Source organism: Bos mutus, chromosome 6 (assembly GCF_027580195.1).
Source record: "Bos mutus isolate GX-2022 chromosome 6, NWIPB_WYAK_1.1, whole genome shotgun sequence".
Classification (NCBI taxonomy): domain Eukaryota; kingdom Metazoa; phylum Chordata; class Mammalia; order Artiodactyla; family Bovidae; genus Bos; species Bos mutus.
In genome coordinates, this window is record NC_091622.1 from 106,102,441 (window position 1) to 106,121,237 (window position 18,797).

At 41.7% G+C, this 18,797-nt stretch overlaps 1 non-coding gene across 1 annotated transcript; it reads left to right on the top strand.

Annotated features, from left to right (window-relative positions):
• The first annotated feature begins 6,110 nt into the window (after positions 1-6,110).
• Positions 6,111-6,183, top strand: TRNAW-CCA (transfer RNA tryptophan (anticodon CCA)). Its single transcript has one exon. It is a non-coding gene; the product is annotated as a tRNA-Trp (tRNA).
• The last annotated feature ends 12,614 nt before the right edge of the window (positions 6,184-18,797 follow it).

Consider the following 18,797-nt stretch of genomic DNA (forward strand, 5'->3'; position numbering starts at 1 on the left):
AAGGAATACATCAAGGCTGTATATTGTCACCCTGCTTATTTAACTTCTATGCAGAGTACATCATGAGAAACACTGGGCTGGAAGAAGCACAAGCTGGAATCAAGATTGCCAGGAGAAATATCAATAACCTCAGATATTCAGATGATAACCACCCTTATGGCAGAAAGTGAAGAGGAACTCAAAAACCTCTTGATGAAAGTGAAAGAGGAGAGTGAAAAAGTTGGCTTAAAGCTCAACATTCAGACAACGAAGATCATGGCATCTGGTCCCATCACTTCATGGCAAATAGATGGGGAAACAGTGTCAGACTTTATTTTTGGGGGCTCCAAAATCACTGCAGGTGGTGATTGCAGCCGTGAAATTAAAAGACACTTACTCCTTGGAAGGAAAGTTATGACCAACCTAGATAGCATATTAAACAGCAGATGTATTACTTTGCCAACAAAGGTCCGTCTAGTGAAGGCTATGGTTTTTCCAGTGGTCATGTATGGATGTGAGAGTTGGACTGTGAAGAAAGCTGAGCATCCAAGAATTGATGCTTTTGAACTGTGGTGTTGGAGAAGACTCTTGAGAGTCCCTTGGACTGCAAGGATATCCAACCAGTTCATCCTAAAGGAAACCAGTCCTGGGTGTTCATTGGAAGGACTGATGCTGAGGCTGAAACTCCAATACTTTGGCCACCTCATGCAAAGAGTTGACTCATTGGAAAAGACCCTGATGCTTGGAGGGAATGGAAGCAGGAGGAGAAGGGGACGGCAGAGGATGAGATGGCTGGATGGCATCACTGACTCGATAGACATGAGTTTGGGTGAACTCCAGGAGTTGGTGATGGACAGGGAGGCCTGGCGTGCTGCAATTCATGGGGTCCCAAAGAGTCAGACAAGACTGAGTGACAGAACTGAACTAAACATATGACTAAATAATGTATGCTCAGGGGAAAGGATTCTCAAAATTAGCATCATTTTAAAATTAGTTGAGCTATCTTTCCACTTTTATGTCTCCACATTTGGGTTTCCTTTAAAAGAATTCAGTACATGCAATTTTTAATGTCCATTCTTTCCTAGAAATCCCCTGCTGGTTCTGTATTCCTTTTTATCTTGTGATCCATTCTGTGATTAGTCTGGTAGTTAATGATGCCATCTGAAAGTGCTGGTATGGGACATGAGATTTCTTTTCATAGCACCTCATCAGGAGTTGAGGACAAGTCTACAGGGAAGAAATTAATTATCTCTGCAGCCAATGCCACTAAAAAAAAAAAAGAACAGAAAAGAAATATCTTTAGGAAGAGTATTTAATTTCTTATCTTGGTAAATTATGGGAAACCCTTCACAGGTAGTGAATCAGCTGAGTTGCGTGGTAGAAATGACTGATAACTTCTTTTTTATTTTTTTTAAAAATTAATTTTTATTGTAGTATAGTTGATTTACAATGTTGTGTTAGTTTCTGCCATACAGCAAAGTAAATCAGTTGTACATATACACATATCCACTCTATTTTAGATTCTATTCCCATATATGTCATTATGGAGTATTGAATGGAGTGCTCTGTGCTATACAAGAATACGTGCATGCTCAGTCACTCAGTCATGTCCTATTCTTGGTGACCCCATGGACCATAACCTGACAGGCTCCTCTGTCCATGGGATGCTCCAGGAATATACTGGAGTGGTTTGTCCTTCCTCCTCCAGGGGATCTTCCCAACCCAGGGATCAAACTTGAGTCTCCTACATTGGCAGGCAAATTCTTTTACCACTGAGCCACCTGGGAAGCCCTGCTGTACATTAAGTTCTTATTAATCATCTATTTTATATAATAGTGTGTATCGGTGCAGGCACTATGGAAAACAGTGTGGAAGTTCCTTATAAAATTAAAACTAGAGCTACCATATGATCGACAATCCCACTCCTGGACATAGACTAGGTGTGTGTTAGTTGTTCAGTCGTATCTGACTCTTTGTGACCCTATGGGCTGTAGCCTGCCATGCTCCTCTGTCCCTGGGATTCTCCGGGCAAGAACACTGGAGTGGGTTGCCATGCCCTCCTCCAGGGGATCTTCCCAACCCAGGGATTGAACCCTCATCTCATGCTCTCCTGCATTGGCAGGTGGGTTCTTTATCACTAGCACCACCTAGGAAGCCCATGAAAGGCCAAGTATTCTGTGTATTATTAGTAGTTTCCTATAGCTGCATAGCTGAATACTGCAGACTGAGCTGCTTCAACAAGAAGGATGCGTGCTCTCAGTCCTGGAAACCGGACGTCTGCGAGCTGGCATGGGCAGGTTGTTTCCTTCTGTGGCCTGTCTCCTCGGTTTATCAGTGGGTGGTTCCTCCCCCATACTCAAATGGTCTTTATTCTGTGTGTGTCTAGGTCCTAATCTACTCTTCTTATAGGCACACTAGCAAAATTGGATTAGGACTCACCCATGAGACCTTGTTTTAACTTAATCACCTTTTTTCCAAATATAGTCACACTTAAAGAAATTGAAGCTTAGGACTTCAGCATATGGACCTGGAGGAAGTCACAGTTCCGTGTGGAACATTCTTGTGATACTGTGACCTTGAAGACTCATAGCACACTGGAATATATTAGAGGTTCTGATCAATCTGGTTGCAAATATATTATTTATCTTTGTCTCTAGCAAACTTATTTGACTATTTTTCATAACATTCATTAAAATTTCATGGGAAAGATGTTGCAAGGAATAAAATGTTTGAGAAATAACTGCCATCCTGTCCAGACACGCTAGACTCAGATCACTTGGAGTCATGTTATATTCATTCTGATTCTCGATTGAGGAATTTAGTTTACAACGGTTTTATAGCAAGTAAAATCAAAAGCTAACATCTTTGAAAGGAAAAGTAAATATGTCTACATCACCAAATGAGAGCTTATGTAGGGACCTAGAGATTATCATATTAAGTGAAGGAAGTCAGACAGAGAAAGATAAATATCATGTGATACCGCTTATATTTGGAATCTAAAAAATGATACAAATGAACTTATTTACAAAACAGACATAGACTAACAGACAGAAAATAAACTTATGGTTACCAAAGGAAATATCAGGAGTGGTAAGGAGAAATAATTTATGAGTTTTGGATTAACATATATATACTACTGTATATAAAATGGGCTTCCAGGTGGCTCAGTGGTAAAGAATTCGCCTGCAATGCAGGAGATGCAGGAGACATGGGTTCAACCTCTGGGTCATGAAGATCCGCTGGAAAAGGGAATGGCAATCTACTCCAGTATTCTTGCCTGGAAAATCCCATTGGCAGAGGAGCCTGGAAGGCTACAATCATGGGGCTTGCAAAGAGTTGGACATGACTGAGTGACAGAGTGCACATATATAAAATAAATATACCCACCGTTTAGAACAAGGAACTATATTCAATATCTTGCAATAACCTATAATGGAAAAGAATCTGAAAAATATACGTGTGTGTATATATACATATATATATATATATATAAAAACATATATATAATTGAATCACTGTTGTACACTTGAAACTAACACAGCATTGTAAATTAACTCTACTTCAATTAAAAAAAAAAAAAAAGAGCTGCAAATTAAATGTGACTTTTTACCCTGGAATTCGACCTTATCTCTTTCTCTTAAAATCACATCCCATCTGCCAGACAATTCTAAACATGACCACTTTTTGCCACTGTCCTTGCTCTTATCCTGGTCCAAACCTTTCTAATCGGTGTCTCTGCTTCCACCCTTCTATCCCTTCCATTGGTTCTCAGAAGAGAACCCAGGGTGTGCCTGCTAAAGGCAGCCAGATTCTATACCCCCACTAGTTACCCATCCAAGGATTTCCTGCTTGCCTGCAATAGGAGCCAAAGTCCTTACTATGGTCCTGGTGGTTCTGCATTCTCTGTCCACACTGACCTCTCGGCTCTATTTCCTATACTGCATTGTGGTGGTTATTGTTCAGTAACTTAGTGTTGTCCAACTCTTTGTGATCCCACGGGCTGCAGAATACCAGGCTTCCCTGTGTATCACCAACTTGCAGAGCTTGCTCAAACTCATGTCCATCGAGTCAGTAATGCCATCCAATCATCTCATGCTCTGTTGCCCCTTTCTCCTCTTGACCTCAATCTTTTTCAACATCAGAGTGTTTTCCAAAGAGTCGGCTCTTCACATCAGGTGGCCAGTGTATTGAAGGTTCGGCTTCAGCCCTTGCTCCAATATCCGAAGTAGCAGACTCCTGTCTGTGCGCTTGGATCTCAGGACTTTGCATGTGCTTCCTCTCTGGCAGGAACAGTGCTCTCCAGATACCTGTAAAGTTGGGTTCCTCACATCCTACAGGTACAGTAAGTTCCTGACACAGGAACCCTCAAGTTGCGAACTTTCAAAGATGGGAACCTGCAGCTTGTTCCAGCAAGGAACCAGAGCCTGTGCCATCCACCTCAGGTGTGAGTGAAACTGTCACCTGCCCTCCATCTCCTATTTCTGATGATCATTCAGCTCTATCATCTCCCACCTCCTCACCCTCCTTCTTGCTGGTTCACTCCATCCCACCCGCCATGTGCCAGCTGCTGTATTGCACTTCCGTGCTTTTGAGGGATTGTACTATAAGACTTAAAATCTCTTTTATTTTTTGTGTTTATTTGATTTTTATGTATTATTTGTGTGAAATGTATTATCATTCAATTCAGTTCAGTTGCTCAGTCGTGTCCGACTCTTTGTGACCCCATGAACTGCAGCACGCCAGGCCTCCCTGTCCATCACCAACTCCTGGAGTTCACTTAGACTCACGTCCATCAAGTCGGTGATGCCATCCAGCCATCTCATCCTCTGTCGTCCCCTTCTCCTTCTGCCCCCAATCCTCCCCAGAATCAGAGTCTTTTCCAATGAGTCAACTCTTCACATGGTACTGGAGTTTCAGCTTTAGCATCATTCCTTCCAAAGAACACCCAGGGCTGATCTCCTTCAGAATGGACTGGTTGGATCTCCTTGCAGTCCAAGGGACTCTCAAGAGTCTTCTCCAACACCACAGTTCAAAAGCATCAGTTCTTGGATGCTCAGCTTTCTTCACAGTCCAACTCTCACATCCATACATGACCACTGGAAAAACCATAGCCTTCGCTAGATGGACCTTTGTTGGCAAAGTAATATCTCTGCTTTTTAATATGCTATCTAGGTTGGTCATAACTTTCCTTCCAAGGAATAAGTGTCTTTTAATTTCACGGCTGCAATCACCATCTGCAGTGGTTTTGGAGCCCCCAAAAATGAAGTCTGACACTGTTTCCCCATCTATTTGCCATGAAGTGATGGGACCAGATGCCATGATCTTCGTTGTCTGAATGTTGAGCTTTAAGCCAACTTTTTCACTCTCCTCTTTCACTTTCATCAAGAGGTTTTTTAGTTCCTCTTCACTTTCTGCCATAAGGGTGGTGTCATCTGCATATCTGAGGGTATTGATATTTCTCCTGGCAATCTTGATTCCAGCTTGTGCTTCTTCCAGCCCAGCGTTTCTCATGATGTACTCTGCATAGAAGTTAAATAAGCAGGGTGACAATATACAGCCTTGACGTACTCCTTTTCCTATTTGGAACCAGTCTGTTGTTCCATGTCCAGTTCTAACTGTTGCTTCTTGACCTGCATATAGGTTTCTCAAGAGGCAGGTCAGTTGGTCTGGTATTCCCATCTCTTTCAGAATTTTCCACAGTTTATTGTGATCCACATAGTCAAAGGCTTTGGCATAGTATTACAGTACAGTATTATAGAGCTGATTGTGTTAGTTGGGTACCTAGGCTAACTGCTAAACTTATGAACAAATTGGACTTATGAATGTGCTGTCAGAAAGGAACTTGTTGGTATGTTAGGGTATTACTATATTTAAATATCACCTCAGAGATGCCTCTGGTGACACAGATGTAAAACTTCAGTTTTATCCCTTCTTTCCGAATTGCTTTTTTTCAATGTAAGTTCACAAAGCCTTATTTGTTTTCTCCATGGCTGTCTCCCCAGGACCTAGAACAATCATCAGCATGCAGCTAGCACTCAATAAGTTTCTCTTGAGGGAACACATTAGTTTGGTTTGTATCACAAAGCTCCTTTCCATTCTATTTGTTACACTGTTTATCACTCCATTGAGCTTCCCTGGTGGCTCAGAGGGTAAAGCGTCTGCCTCCAATGCAGGAGACCCGGGTTCGATCCCTGGGTCAGGAAGCTCCCCTGAAGAAGGAAATGGCAACCCACTCCAGTATTCTTGCCTGGAGAATCCCATGGACAGAGGAGCCTGGTAGGCTACAGTCCATGGGGTCACAAAGAGTCAGACATGACTGAGTGACTTCACTTTCACTTTCATTCACTTTATCACTCTGTTTTACTACCCACTCATTCATTCACTCGCAACAAATGAGCATTTATTATCACATCTATTATCACCACAAGTGAGTATCAGATACTCCAGTTCTATAGTAGTGAATAAAACAGACAAATCCTAAATGGAGTTTATTGCCAAATAAATTGAAATATATAGAGCATTCTTAGTTTCTCTTTGAAAATTGTTTCCTACACAAATAGCACTTAATTTTTGTCTCAAATAAAATACAGCTAATATTGAGAGGGTATAACCTCCTTGCCCTGAAATTTTCTGGGCACTTACCTGCATTCTTCAATTTAATCATCTCAAAAACCTGTGAAACCTGTAATATTGTGGTCTCAATTAATAGATGAAAAGTCTGAGGCAAAAAAAAAAAAACAAACATAGAAATCTGCCCATAGTTTGTCAGATGTCATATGTGGTCAGCTCAGTTCAGTAGCTCAGTCATGTCCAACTCCTTGTGACCCCATGGACTGCAGTACACCAGGCTTCCCTGTCCATCACTAACCCTCAGAGTTTGCTCAAACTCATGTCCATTGAGTGAGTGATGCCATCCAACCATCTCATCCTCTGTTGTCCCCTTCTCCTTCTGCCTTCAATCTGAGCGATAAGAAACAATGGTAAAAAGATAGGCGGGGACCACGATACAGATCTTTGTAATCATGGACAAGGAGTGTGGGTTTTACTCAAAGTGTCAGTAATGTATTTTAGTGGAGAAGCAGCAAAAGCAAGGGAACAATTAGAAAACCATTGGAATTATCCACTAGAGACATAAAAATGTCCTGGTCTAGAATGGAAGCTGTAGAGATAGGGACAAGATATAAGGGATGTGTTTGAAAAGTTAATCTATAGGATTTGCTGAGAGGATGCATGTTGGGGCTTAGGGAATCAGGAGGACTCAAGAGAAGCTCCTAGGCTTGAGATTTGGGTTTACTGAGTAACTGGTGGTGTCTTTCCTATGATGAGGAAGATTGGAGTAGTGAAGGTATGGGGGAGGGTAGAGAGAAACCTGGGCTTTCCAAGTGGTGATAGTGGTGAAGAACATGCCTGCCAATGCAGGAGACATAAGAGCTGCGGGTTCGATCCCTGGGTTGGGCAGATCCCCTGGAGAAGGGCATGGCAACCCTTTCTAGTGATCTTGCCTGGAGAACACCATGGACAAAGGAGCTTGGTGGGCCATAGTCCATAGAGTCAAAAAGAGTCAGACACAACTGAAGTGACTTAGCACGCACACATGCAGAGAGAGAAATCTAGAGTTCATTCTGGGGCTTCAGTTCAGTTCAGTTACTCAGTCATGTCTGACTCTTTAGAACCCCATGGTTTGGCACACCAGGCTTCCCTATCCATCACCAACTCCTGGAGCTTGCTCAACCTCATGTGCGAGTCGGTGATGCCATCCAATCATCTCATCCTCTGTTGTCCCCTTCTCCTCCTGCCTTCAATTTCCCATCATCAGGATATTATCTAAAGAGTCAGTTCTTCGCATCAGGTGGCCAAAGTACTGGATCTTCAGCTTCATCATCAGTCCTTTCAATGAATATTCAGAAGTGACTGTGAAATACCCACTAGCGAGCTGTGTTGAATGGAGCCGTCTGACCCTCCCAATGAGCCTCTTTATTTCCATCAGACTCTGCCTCCTGGCTGACACCTCTGTGACTGTCTTGTCCTCTGTCTTCCAGTTGTTTTTATCCAATAGAAAGCTCCAGAATCAGACAGCGGAAGGAGAGTGAAAGCAGGGTATGCAGGGCCCGGCTCCTTACCGACACATCCTGCAGGGGCAGACTCTGTCCCTATTCCGAAGGCCTGAGCTCCTGCCGGTGGTCCCATCCCCAGCCACTCCCTGCATCACTGCATGGAGCCCCTCAGTTCTCCTCTTAATCTCTCAGGCCTGAAATGTAAGTCTGGCCAAGTCATTTGGTGGTTTTCCCGAACCCTGCCTATGTCTTTGTTTTTTATTAAAAAAAAAAAAAAGGCTTAAGTAACCTGAACTGTAATTTGCTTGGTAATCATACACCACCTCTTTGCTGCCAGGCACCTAAGTGAAACGAGTAAACTGGAAAGACCAACAGACGCTCAGAGGATGGGGAGTTAGAGCAAGAGGGGTGGCTTGGAGTTCAAGGTTGGAGGGTCATGTGTCTATAAAGGTTGCTATAGGGGTTTGCTCAACCTGGAAAATTTTTCCTGAACTCTTACCAGCCCCTTGTAACAGAGCTCAGTGCTTTATATCTGGCCAGGCACACAGGCTTCCTCCCTCTCTTGTCTCTCCCTCAGTTCCTCTTACAAAGGCAATGCCAAGCTATTAGCAGCAGTCCCCTTCCAATCTGCCATTTCAAGTTTTCGCAAGTCATTATCTCCTTAATTTGCTCCCCAGGATGCTAGCTGACAAACAAGTAGCACTCAGCAAATAGGATGGAGCCATGCTTTTGTCTGCTTTCTCCTTTGAAATGTATTTTTCTTCTTGAGGGCAATGGTTGTATTGACAAATATTGCGTTTGGGATGAAGAATGTGCATCAGATTCATCAAGGATTCTGTTAGGATTCTGTTACAGCTCCATGGGTGAGGTCAGTTACCCAGCAAAGCACAATGATGGATTTGGTTTCAACAGACCAAGTGTTCAGATTCAAGTGGGAGCTGGCAGGCAGGCAATTAACGTTTTACACAGAGGTATTGGGGGTATTAATAACACACTGAATAATAAAAGGCAACCAGAAATCGCCAGTGTTCTTTCCATTGGAAAGAGAGTGGCTGAGAGCTGATTTCCAAAGGGGGAAAGTCGCTTCTGGGGGCTTTGGATTAATTACATGTGATCTATCTCCCTAATTACCACAGGAAGTGGTAGCTGCTATTATTTAATTGGAGCTGTTGTTACTTAATTTATTTTATATTCTGAAAAGCAATTAATGGAGTGAAAAGAGGTAGGCTTGAACTTTTAAAAGCTTTCTCTAGGTTTCCCAGTCCTATATAGTTTTCAAGGCATGATTTATACATTATCTCCTCCAGGATGGATGCCTGGATCCTTGTAGCAGAGGCAAACTGCTTCCTCTTCTCTGAGTTTCTGTAGAACTTTTCCTTAGAACCATAGCATCTCATCCAGAATTTTCAGACTTTTGTATGGCCCTCTTCTCAGAATTGCAGGGTTGTTTGGATCCATAGTTTAAAATCACCAGTGTCGACATTTGCCTGGTTTCTACAATGTGGTGATGGTGGTAGTGGTGGTTTAGTTGTTCAGTTGTGTCCGACTCTGCGAACCCATGGACTGTAGCCTGCCAGGCTCCTCCATCCAGGGGATTTCCCTGGTAAGAATACTGGAGTGGGTTGTCATTTCTTTCTCCATGGGATCTTTGCAACTCAGGGATAGAATCAGCATCTCAAACCCACTTCCTTTGCATTCCAGGCACATATTTTACACTGGAGAATCTAAACTTTGTATTCCAAAGATTTCTTCTGAATACATCTTTCTTCTCTGACAGTTGCAGAAAACACTTAGTATAGTTGGTAGAATGTCCAGATTAACTTCTCTTTTTCAGTTCAGTCGTTCAGTAGTGTCCGACTCTCTGTGACCCCATGAACCATAGCACGCCAGGCCTCCCTGTCCATCACCAACTCCCGGAGTCCACCCAAACCCATGTCCACTGAGTCAGTGATGCCATCCAGCCATCTCATCCTATTTTGTCCCCTTCTCCTCCTGCCCTCAATCTTTCCCAGCATCAAGGTCTTTTCAAATGAGTCAACTCTTTGCATAAGGTGGCCAAAATATTGGAGTTTCAGATTCAACATCAGTCCTTCCAATGAACACCCAGGACTGATCTCCTTTAGGATGGACTGCTTGGATCTCCTTGCAGTCCAAGGGACTCTCAAGAATCTTCTTCAACACCACAGTTCAAAAGCATCAATTCTTTGGTGTTCAGCTTTCTTTATAGTCCAACTCTCACATCCATACATGACTACTGGAAAAACCATAGCCTTGACTAGATGGACCTTTGTTGACAAAGTAATGTCTCTGCTTTTTAATATGCTGTCTAGATTGGTCATAACTTTCCTTCCAAGGAGTAAGCGTCTTTTAATTTCATGGCTGCAATCACCATCTGCAGTGGTTTTGGAGCCCCCCAAAATAAAGTCAGCCACTGTTTCCCCATCTATTTGCCGTTAAGTGATGGGACCAGTTGCCATGATCTTAGGTTTCTGAATGTTGAGTTTTAAGCCAACCTTTTTCTTTTGAGACTTAGCAAATCCAGAATTTTTGAAAGGTTGGAAGCTGGTAGAAATCTCAGAGGTTTGCTAGTCCAAACCCCTCACTTTCCTGATAAGAAAATAGAAACAGAGGGTAGAAAGCAAAGATAAACCACCCTGGAGCTCTTGAACTCAGTAGCAGAGCCTAGATTCCAGCAGCAAGTTCTCATTCTCAAACTGAGCTTCTTTCTCCTATCTAAGAAGTACTTGCTCATTGATAAAAATCATAATGGATGAAGTTCTGGTCATTGCCTCTTGAACTTTAATAGACATACAGCTCTCAGAGAGCTCTGTGCTAGTAATGCAAACTGGTAAGACCCATGACTCTTCATTTACAACAAGCTCACAGATGATGCTGACACCACTGGTCTTGTGACCAGTCTTTGAATAACTAAGACTTAGAAAAGGTTCATGTAGGTTTGAATAACGTGACTCCAACATAAGACAACAATGTCTCAATCCATCTTTTGTGCTTTTCTCCATAATCCCTTCCTCTATCTTCCAACAGAAACACCTAATTGTCATCTGGCCAGTCTCTCATTCCTCACCACACACCATCAGTCCAGTGTTATGACATCTGTCCAAGCCTTCCCCACATCTCAGCTCTAGGCATGTGTTTGTGGTCCAGGAATGGTCTTGTGATTCAGCAGTAAGCTTCTAGCTCAGGTGTAGGCTTCTGATTCCGGGTGTGGGCTTATGATCCAGAAGCGGACTTAGACTTGTGGTCCAGGAGTGGTCTTATGTCCAGTGGGAACTTGTGTTTCAGGTATGAGCTTGTGGTCCAGATGTGAATTTGTGATCTCAAATGTGGGCTTGTGGTTCAAGCTTGGCCAGCGAGTATGCTGTATCCACCTAGCCCTGGGCCATGTTGATTATATTAACAATGGGCCTATGACAGAAGCCATGCAAATCAGAGACTTTCCCAAGTTTGCTAGTATTATTGACACACAGATAATCTCTTTTTGCTGGACTCACTGAGAAGGTAAACCTGGAGACTGAGAATCCATTATATTCTTTAAAAACAGCTGCCTGAAAGGGAAACTGATGTCTAGGAAGATCGATCTAGAGAGAAAGAATAACGCTTGCCTCTGAATGGATGCGCCAGCTGGATGTGAAGCTAGGGCAACCACCTGGCCTTTTCTGTTTCATGAGCCAATGAAATTCCTAGTTTTGCTTCTGTTACTTGCAACCGGAAAAGTCTTGGTTAATCCAGTTCCTACTGGGGAGGAAATGGAAGCAGTGACAAATTTTATTTTCTTGGGTTCCAAAATTATTGCGGACAGTGATTGCAGCCATGAAATCAAAAGATACTTGCCCTTTGGAAGGAAATCTATGACAAACCTACACAGTGTATTAAAGAGCAGAGATACTCTTTGCCTACAAAGGTACATATTGTCAAAGCAATGATTTTTCCAGTAGTCATGTATAGATATGAGAGTTGGACCTTAAAGAAGGATGGCCACCAAGGAATTGATGTTTTTGAATTGTGGCTTTGGAGAAGACTCTTGAGAGTCCCTTGGACCATAGGGAGATCAAACCAGTTAATCCTAAAGAAAATCAACCCTGAGTATTCACTGGAAGAACTGATACTGAAGCTGAAGCTCCAATTCTTTGGCCACCTGATATGAAGAGCCAACTCATTAAAAAAGACCCTGATGCTGGGAAATACTGAAGACAAAAGGAGAAGGGGGAAGTAGAGGTTGAAATGGTTAAATAGCAACACTGGGTCAATGGATATGAATTTGAGAAAACTCCTGGAAGTAGTGAAGGACAGAGGAGCCTGGCATGCTTATGTTTAACACACATGCAAACACATGGAAATTTTGGAGGCGAAGGATCCATCTATCACCTTAATACACTGGTGATGTTCTTGCTGGTGAATGCATATGTCCAAATTAAATTGTGTTCTTTAAATATGTGTGATTTTTTTATACATAAATGTACCTCAACAAAGTTGTTAGAAAGAATAATGGAATGCTTTCCCAATCAATGTCTGTTTTATTTTCCTTTCCAGTTCATTTTTCACACAGCTGCCAGAGGACTATTATAAAATGTAAATTATGGAGAAGGAAATGGCAACCCACTCCAGTATTCTTGCCTGGAAAATCCCATGGACAGAGGAGCCTGTCAGGATACAATCCATGGGGTCACAGAAGAGTTGGAAATGATTTAACAACTGAACAACAATAGCAATGGATAAGCCTGGTGCAAATTAATCCACGTAGAATACTCTCAAAGTTACAATACGGAAGACATGTTACAAACCTTAAACATATATTGTCCTTATCAATGGCATGTTTTAAAAATTATTCTCTGTAGTGTGGAGTTCTGCTTATTTTTGCAAGTAAATATTTTGATAATTTATACTTACTCTTTAGGCAATCATTCTTAAGTTTAATGGGTAAGTTTATCTTTTACTCAGTACAATTTTTATGTTTTTATTTTGAAGACTTTTTGATCCATGGGTAATAGAAGTATATTTCTGATATGCTAAATGTGTTTAATTTTTACATAATTTTGTAATTTTTCTGTAAATAAGGGAAAACTGAAAAATGACATTTAGTAGTTGCTTATTGTGCTGGCCTTCCATGGCAAGTATTCAACATCCCTAATACATTATATATATATTCTACCTTTATTTCTTAAGGGAAAACTAACTGCTTATTGGCCTGAAGAGATTTATTCCATTTCCTTGCTAACAGAGTTGGCATATATTTGTAAGTATACAAAATTCATTATATAGTCTCATGTGAATTATTATTTTCATCTTTGGTCTTTTGTAATTTGTCATTCCTTTTGCTTGGGGTTTGGGCTATGGAATTTGCATTAATAGAGACCTGTGAGATAGCAACAAAATCTAGAGTTGGCAATGAATATATATATATATAAGGAAGTGGCAACCCACTCCAGTACTCTTGCCTAGAGAATTCCATGGACAGAGGAGCCTGGTGGGCTGCTGTTCACGTGTTGCACAGAGTTGGACACGACTGAAGCGACTTAGCATGCATGAATATATATATAGAAATTAGACTTTATGTATAAAGTTGTGGTTTCTGTATCTAAAACACTCAAGTGCTTTCTCCTTACATTGTTGTCAAACTTTCACCTCCCTGCACCCCAGCCTCAGTGCCTGCCCTCCATCCCATATGCACTGAAGCATCGTTTGCCTCACAGAACTTTGTGTTTCCTCTGCAAAGTGTTTCTCCCCTCCCACGTGGCTCAGATGGTAATGAACCCTCCTGCAGCGAGGCACCTGGGTTCGATATCTGGGTGGGAAGCTCCCCTGCAGCAGAACTTTACATCTGTTTCTCTCAATCAGGTCTTCATGCCACTGCTGTTTTCTTCAATATGGTGTCTGTGACCCCCCACATCACTCCACCATCCCCATTCTCTTTCACATCTGTCTCTCTCGTGTTCCCTGCCACCCCCCCCAACCCCCGATCATATTGTCACTCTCAGAAATGACCTGTATATACACTCATTTATTTTATTTCTACCTATCTTCCTCCCATGGTGCTTGGCATATAATGAATACTCAACAAATAATATCTGTGAATGGATAAGCCAGTTGTGTGGCTTTGTTAGAATTACTTAATTTGTCTGGATCTCAGCATCTGCCTTTATAAATTGAAAGCATTGGATGAGGAGTCCCCTAGATACATGAAATCTCTTACCTATGGCTTGAGTTTATGATTTGGGATTAGAATAGATGAAAACTAGGTTCAAGCATGTGACAAGGGATTGGCCCCTGAGATACTAGAGACTTTATTGATGATATAAAACTAAGAAAAAGGAGTTTTAGATGATAATTTTAAGTCCATATTTACAAGCTGTCAGTGAATTTTGACTGTGGAGAAAGCAAAGGCCATTCTAAGCAGATGATTGTCTAGAAGAACTCGCAAATACGGAGTGCTGTCTAGAATCATAGGCATGAGTTGGGTCATGAAGGGTGAGCCCGATACAGATAAACACCTCCCATACTGTTGATTTATTTTAAGACAATCTCATTCATCCCCGGACTCAGGGTGCTAGAGCGTAATGTCATGTTAGATTTTGGCAGCTGGCCACATGGGATTCGGTGCCAACCTCTGCTACACAGCAGCTTTGTGACCTTGGGTGATCACATGATCTCCTTGAACCTGCGTCCTCCTAGGCAAATTGGGATTAATAGTATCAATTATATAGGATTGGAAGAACTTCATTAAGTTATGTTATATGAGGCCTGTGAGTGTAAAGAAGAGTGACTCACTCCTAATAGGCCTTCCAGAAACATTAAAGAAAAAACCAAAGTAGCAATATACACAACCACACTTTTCAAGTTCATTAGGCTGCTGTAGAATATTAAAGACAGTATAGAAAAATATAGGACTGAAAGTTTTAAGTTTACAATCCACCGTTAACTCTGGGCTATTCCTTCTATGAAACTGTATGAGTCATCTCGCATTCCTTGACTGCTTCTCAATACCAGCTTAGATGTTGGTCACAGGATGACTCTTAGAAGCTCATAATTATGGGTGAAACTATACACCCTCCTTTTATCTCCCCCAAATTAAAAATACAGGGAGAAGTACAAAAATGGAAGGATAGCTAATGTTTGAAACTATTGACAAGCTCTAAAACTTTTAGACCAGTCCATTCTGAAGGAGATCAGCCCTGGGAGTTCTTTGGAAGGAATGATGCTAAAGCTGAAACTCCAGTACTTTGGCCACCTCATGGGAAGAGCTGACTCATTGGAAAAGACTCTGATGCTGGGAGGGATCGGGGGCAGGAGGAGAAGGGGACGACAGAGGATGAGATGGCTGGACGGCATCACTGACTCGATGGACGTGAGTCTGAGTGAACTCCGGGAGTTGGATGGACAGGGAGGCCTGGCATGCTGCGATTCATGGGGTCGCAAAGAGTCGGACAGGACTGAGCGACTGATCTGATCTGAAGACTTTTAGAAATATGCCATGTTTGGTAATAGTGTTATGGCAAGTACAATGTTTCTCATAAACTATTGTAAAGATCATCAAACATTTGTGCCTGTGAACTTCTCTCCAAAAAAAGAAGACATTCTGTGGCCTGTTATATTCTAACAAAGAGCCATCAGTCTTTCAAACTTTTTATTCGCTTTATTTCCACCACCAGTCATAGAAGAACCATCTCTTTTCTAGATCATTTTTTAGGAAGAAAATACAGTCACTTCATTAAAGTGAGAAGCAGGACCAAGAATAGGATTAATCAAATGTATCTAGGTTCTACAAATATAAAGTCTGTATTTGAATGCTTGTATGTATTTGAAAAAAAAAATACTACATTTGTTCAGAATGGATATTTTTGCATTAATTTTTACTTTTATCAGATCAGATCAGTTGCTCAGTACCTTTCATCAAATATATTAAAATAACATATAAAGATATTCTTTATCTTATCACCGAGTCTTGGCACTGCTTTCATTTTGTCTAAAGGTGAGTGTCTTACCCCCATCTTGAGGTGACAGAGAATAAAGAGACAAAGCTGGGCTCTTCAGAAATAGGAGTGTTTAGTTGGACTCACTTGCTGACGCAGCTAACAGCCAGTATCACCTGAGGAAACTTTGCACCAGACACATTGGATACAATGCCTCCTTTAATCCCTACAAAGAGTCCTCAAGGAAACAATACTTACATCCCCGTTTGAGAGATGAGGCACATAAGCAGGCCCTTGAAAATACGTGTTCAATGGATAATATGAAGAATAGTAGTGCCTGGCTTTCCTTGTTTGTATCGGGGAATTTACTAAGATGTTTACATCTATGAGTTCATGACCACTTCAAAATCACAGTTGAAGAAATGGATGTATCTCTTTAGGGTCATATAATGAAGGAATGGAGAAACTAGGGTTTGAGCCCAGGGAGAACTGCCAGATAAAATATAGAATATTCAGTTAAGATGCAAACTTCAAAGAAACAATGATTATTTTTAATATAAGTATACATACTTATTGAAGGAGGGCATGGTAACCCACTTCAGTATTCTTGCCTGGAGAATGCCATGGACAGAGGAGCCTGGCAGGCTGCAGTCCATAAGGTCAGAAAAAGTTGGATGTGACTAAAGCGACATAGCGTGCTCACATACATACTTATACTAAAACAATTTTTGTTTACATGGAATTCAAATTTACTGAGCACTCTGCTTTTTTCCTTCTTTTTTTAATATTCAGGTTTTCATTTTTCAGATCAGTTTTAGACTAACAGGAAAATTGACGGAATGTACAGAGCTTTCCTGGGTGGCTCTGTGGCAAAGAATCCTCCTGCAATGTAGGATGAGCAGGAAACATGGGTTCAGTCTCTGGGTTCGGAAGATCCCCTGAAGGAGGGCTTGGCAACCCACTCCAGTATTCTTGCCTGGAGAATCCCAAGGACAAGGGAGCTGAAGGACTACAGTCCATGGGTCACAAACAGTTGGACATGACTGAGCGACTGAGCATACAGGCCAGAGCTTTCCATACACTCCCTGCCATCACAAATATGCAGCCCCCACCCCCCATTATCAACATCCTCCACCATGGTGGTACATTTGTTACAATTAATGAACCTACACTGACATACTGCAATCCCCCAAAGTCCACAGTTTACCTTCCAGTTCATTTTATGTTGTACATTTTATGGGTTTGGACAAACGTATCAATATAATGCCATGTGTCCATCATCATGGAACCCTCCAGAGTATTTCCGAGGCCCTAAAACTCCTCTGTGCTCTGCATATTCATCTTTCCCCACTCAACCCCTCTCACCCACCTATAGTTTTACTGTCTTCACAATTTTGCCTTTCCCAGAATGTCGTTTATTTGGAATTACACTGTTTGTAGTCTTTTCAGATCAGTTTATTTCATTTAGTAATATGCATTTAAGTTCCTTCCATGTCTTTCACGACTTGAGAGCTCATTTCTTTTTAGGACAAATAATAGTCCGTTGTCCGGATGGACTACCGTTATTTATCCATTCACCTGCTGAAGGACATCTTGGTTGCTTCTAAGTTTTGGTGGTGATGAATAACACTGCTATAATCCATGTGCAGGTTTTTGTGTGAATAGATGCTTTCAGAACTGTTAGGTAAATACTAAAGAGAGTGGTTGCTGGCTCAGATGGTAGGGGCATGTTCAGTTTTGTAAGAAATCGTCAAACTATCTTTCAAAGTAGCCGGACCAGACGGCATCCGCATCAGCAGTGAATGAAAGATACTGTTGTTACACACCCTCACCAGCATCAGATGTTGACAGTGTCCCAGATTCTGGCCATTCTAACAGGTGTACCATGGTATCACTTCGTTGTTTACATTTGCATTTTCCTGATGACCTATGATATGGGACATCTTTTCATATGCTTATTTGCCATTTGTATGTCTTCTTTGGAAAGATGTTTGTTCAAGTCTTTCTCCCATTTTTTTTTTTAAATCAGATTGTTTCTTTTCTTATTGTTGAGTTTAAAATGTCCTTTGTGTATTTTTGAGTACTTTGTATTCTTCTTCACTAAATCTGGCAACCTGAAACCCAGGATATTTGATGACAATCATGCACATGCTTCTAAGAATCACATTCTCCTGAGATTTAGAGTCGAACCCTGCAAGGTCACACACAGAGTTAGTGGAAAATGTGTTTTTGGACTTGTTTGCCAAGTTGCCTACCTCCCGCTGCTAACCATTAAACAGATGGCACATGTCTCATCTCCCTCTGCCAGGACAGGCCGTGTTGTTTGCCCGCTGTTCCCTCATGATTATCCTTCCACTATTTCCTAATGGTTCAGACCGTAGAGAACCTGCCTGCAGTACAGGAGACCTGTGTTCAATCCCTGGGTCAGGAAGATCCCTTGGAGAAGGGAATGGCAATCCACTCCAATATTCTTGCCTGGAAAATTTCATGGACCAAGGAGCCTGGCAGTCTACAGTCCCTGGGGTCCCAGAATTAGACACGACTGGGTGACTAACACTTTCACTTTCACGTTCATAAGTGTATCACTTTGGCATAGTCACCACTCACTACACAAGAAACAAATTTATATCACGACAAAACCACACATTTTGAGGTGTTGCTGACATCTGAGGTTACTTGGAAGCAATTCAGACTGCGATTTTTAGATAAGCACCTTCAACACTGCTACAGTGTCTGCTTCCTGGCTTCCACTATTTTCTCCATCCTTTATGTGAGAGTGAAAAAGTTGGCTTAAAATTCAACATTCAGGAAACTAATATCATGGCATCAAGTCCAA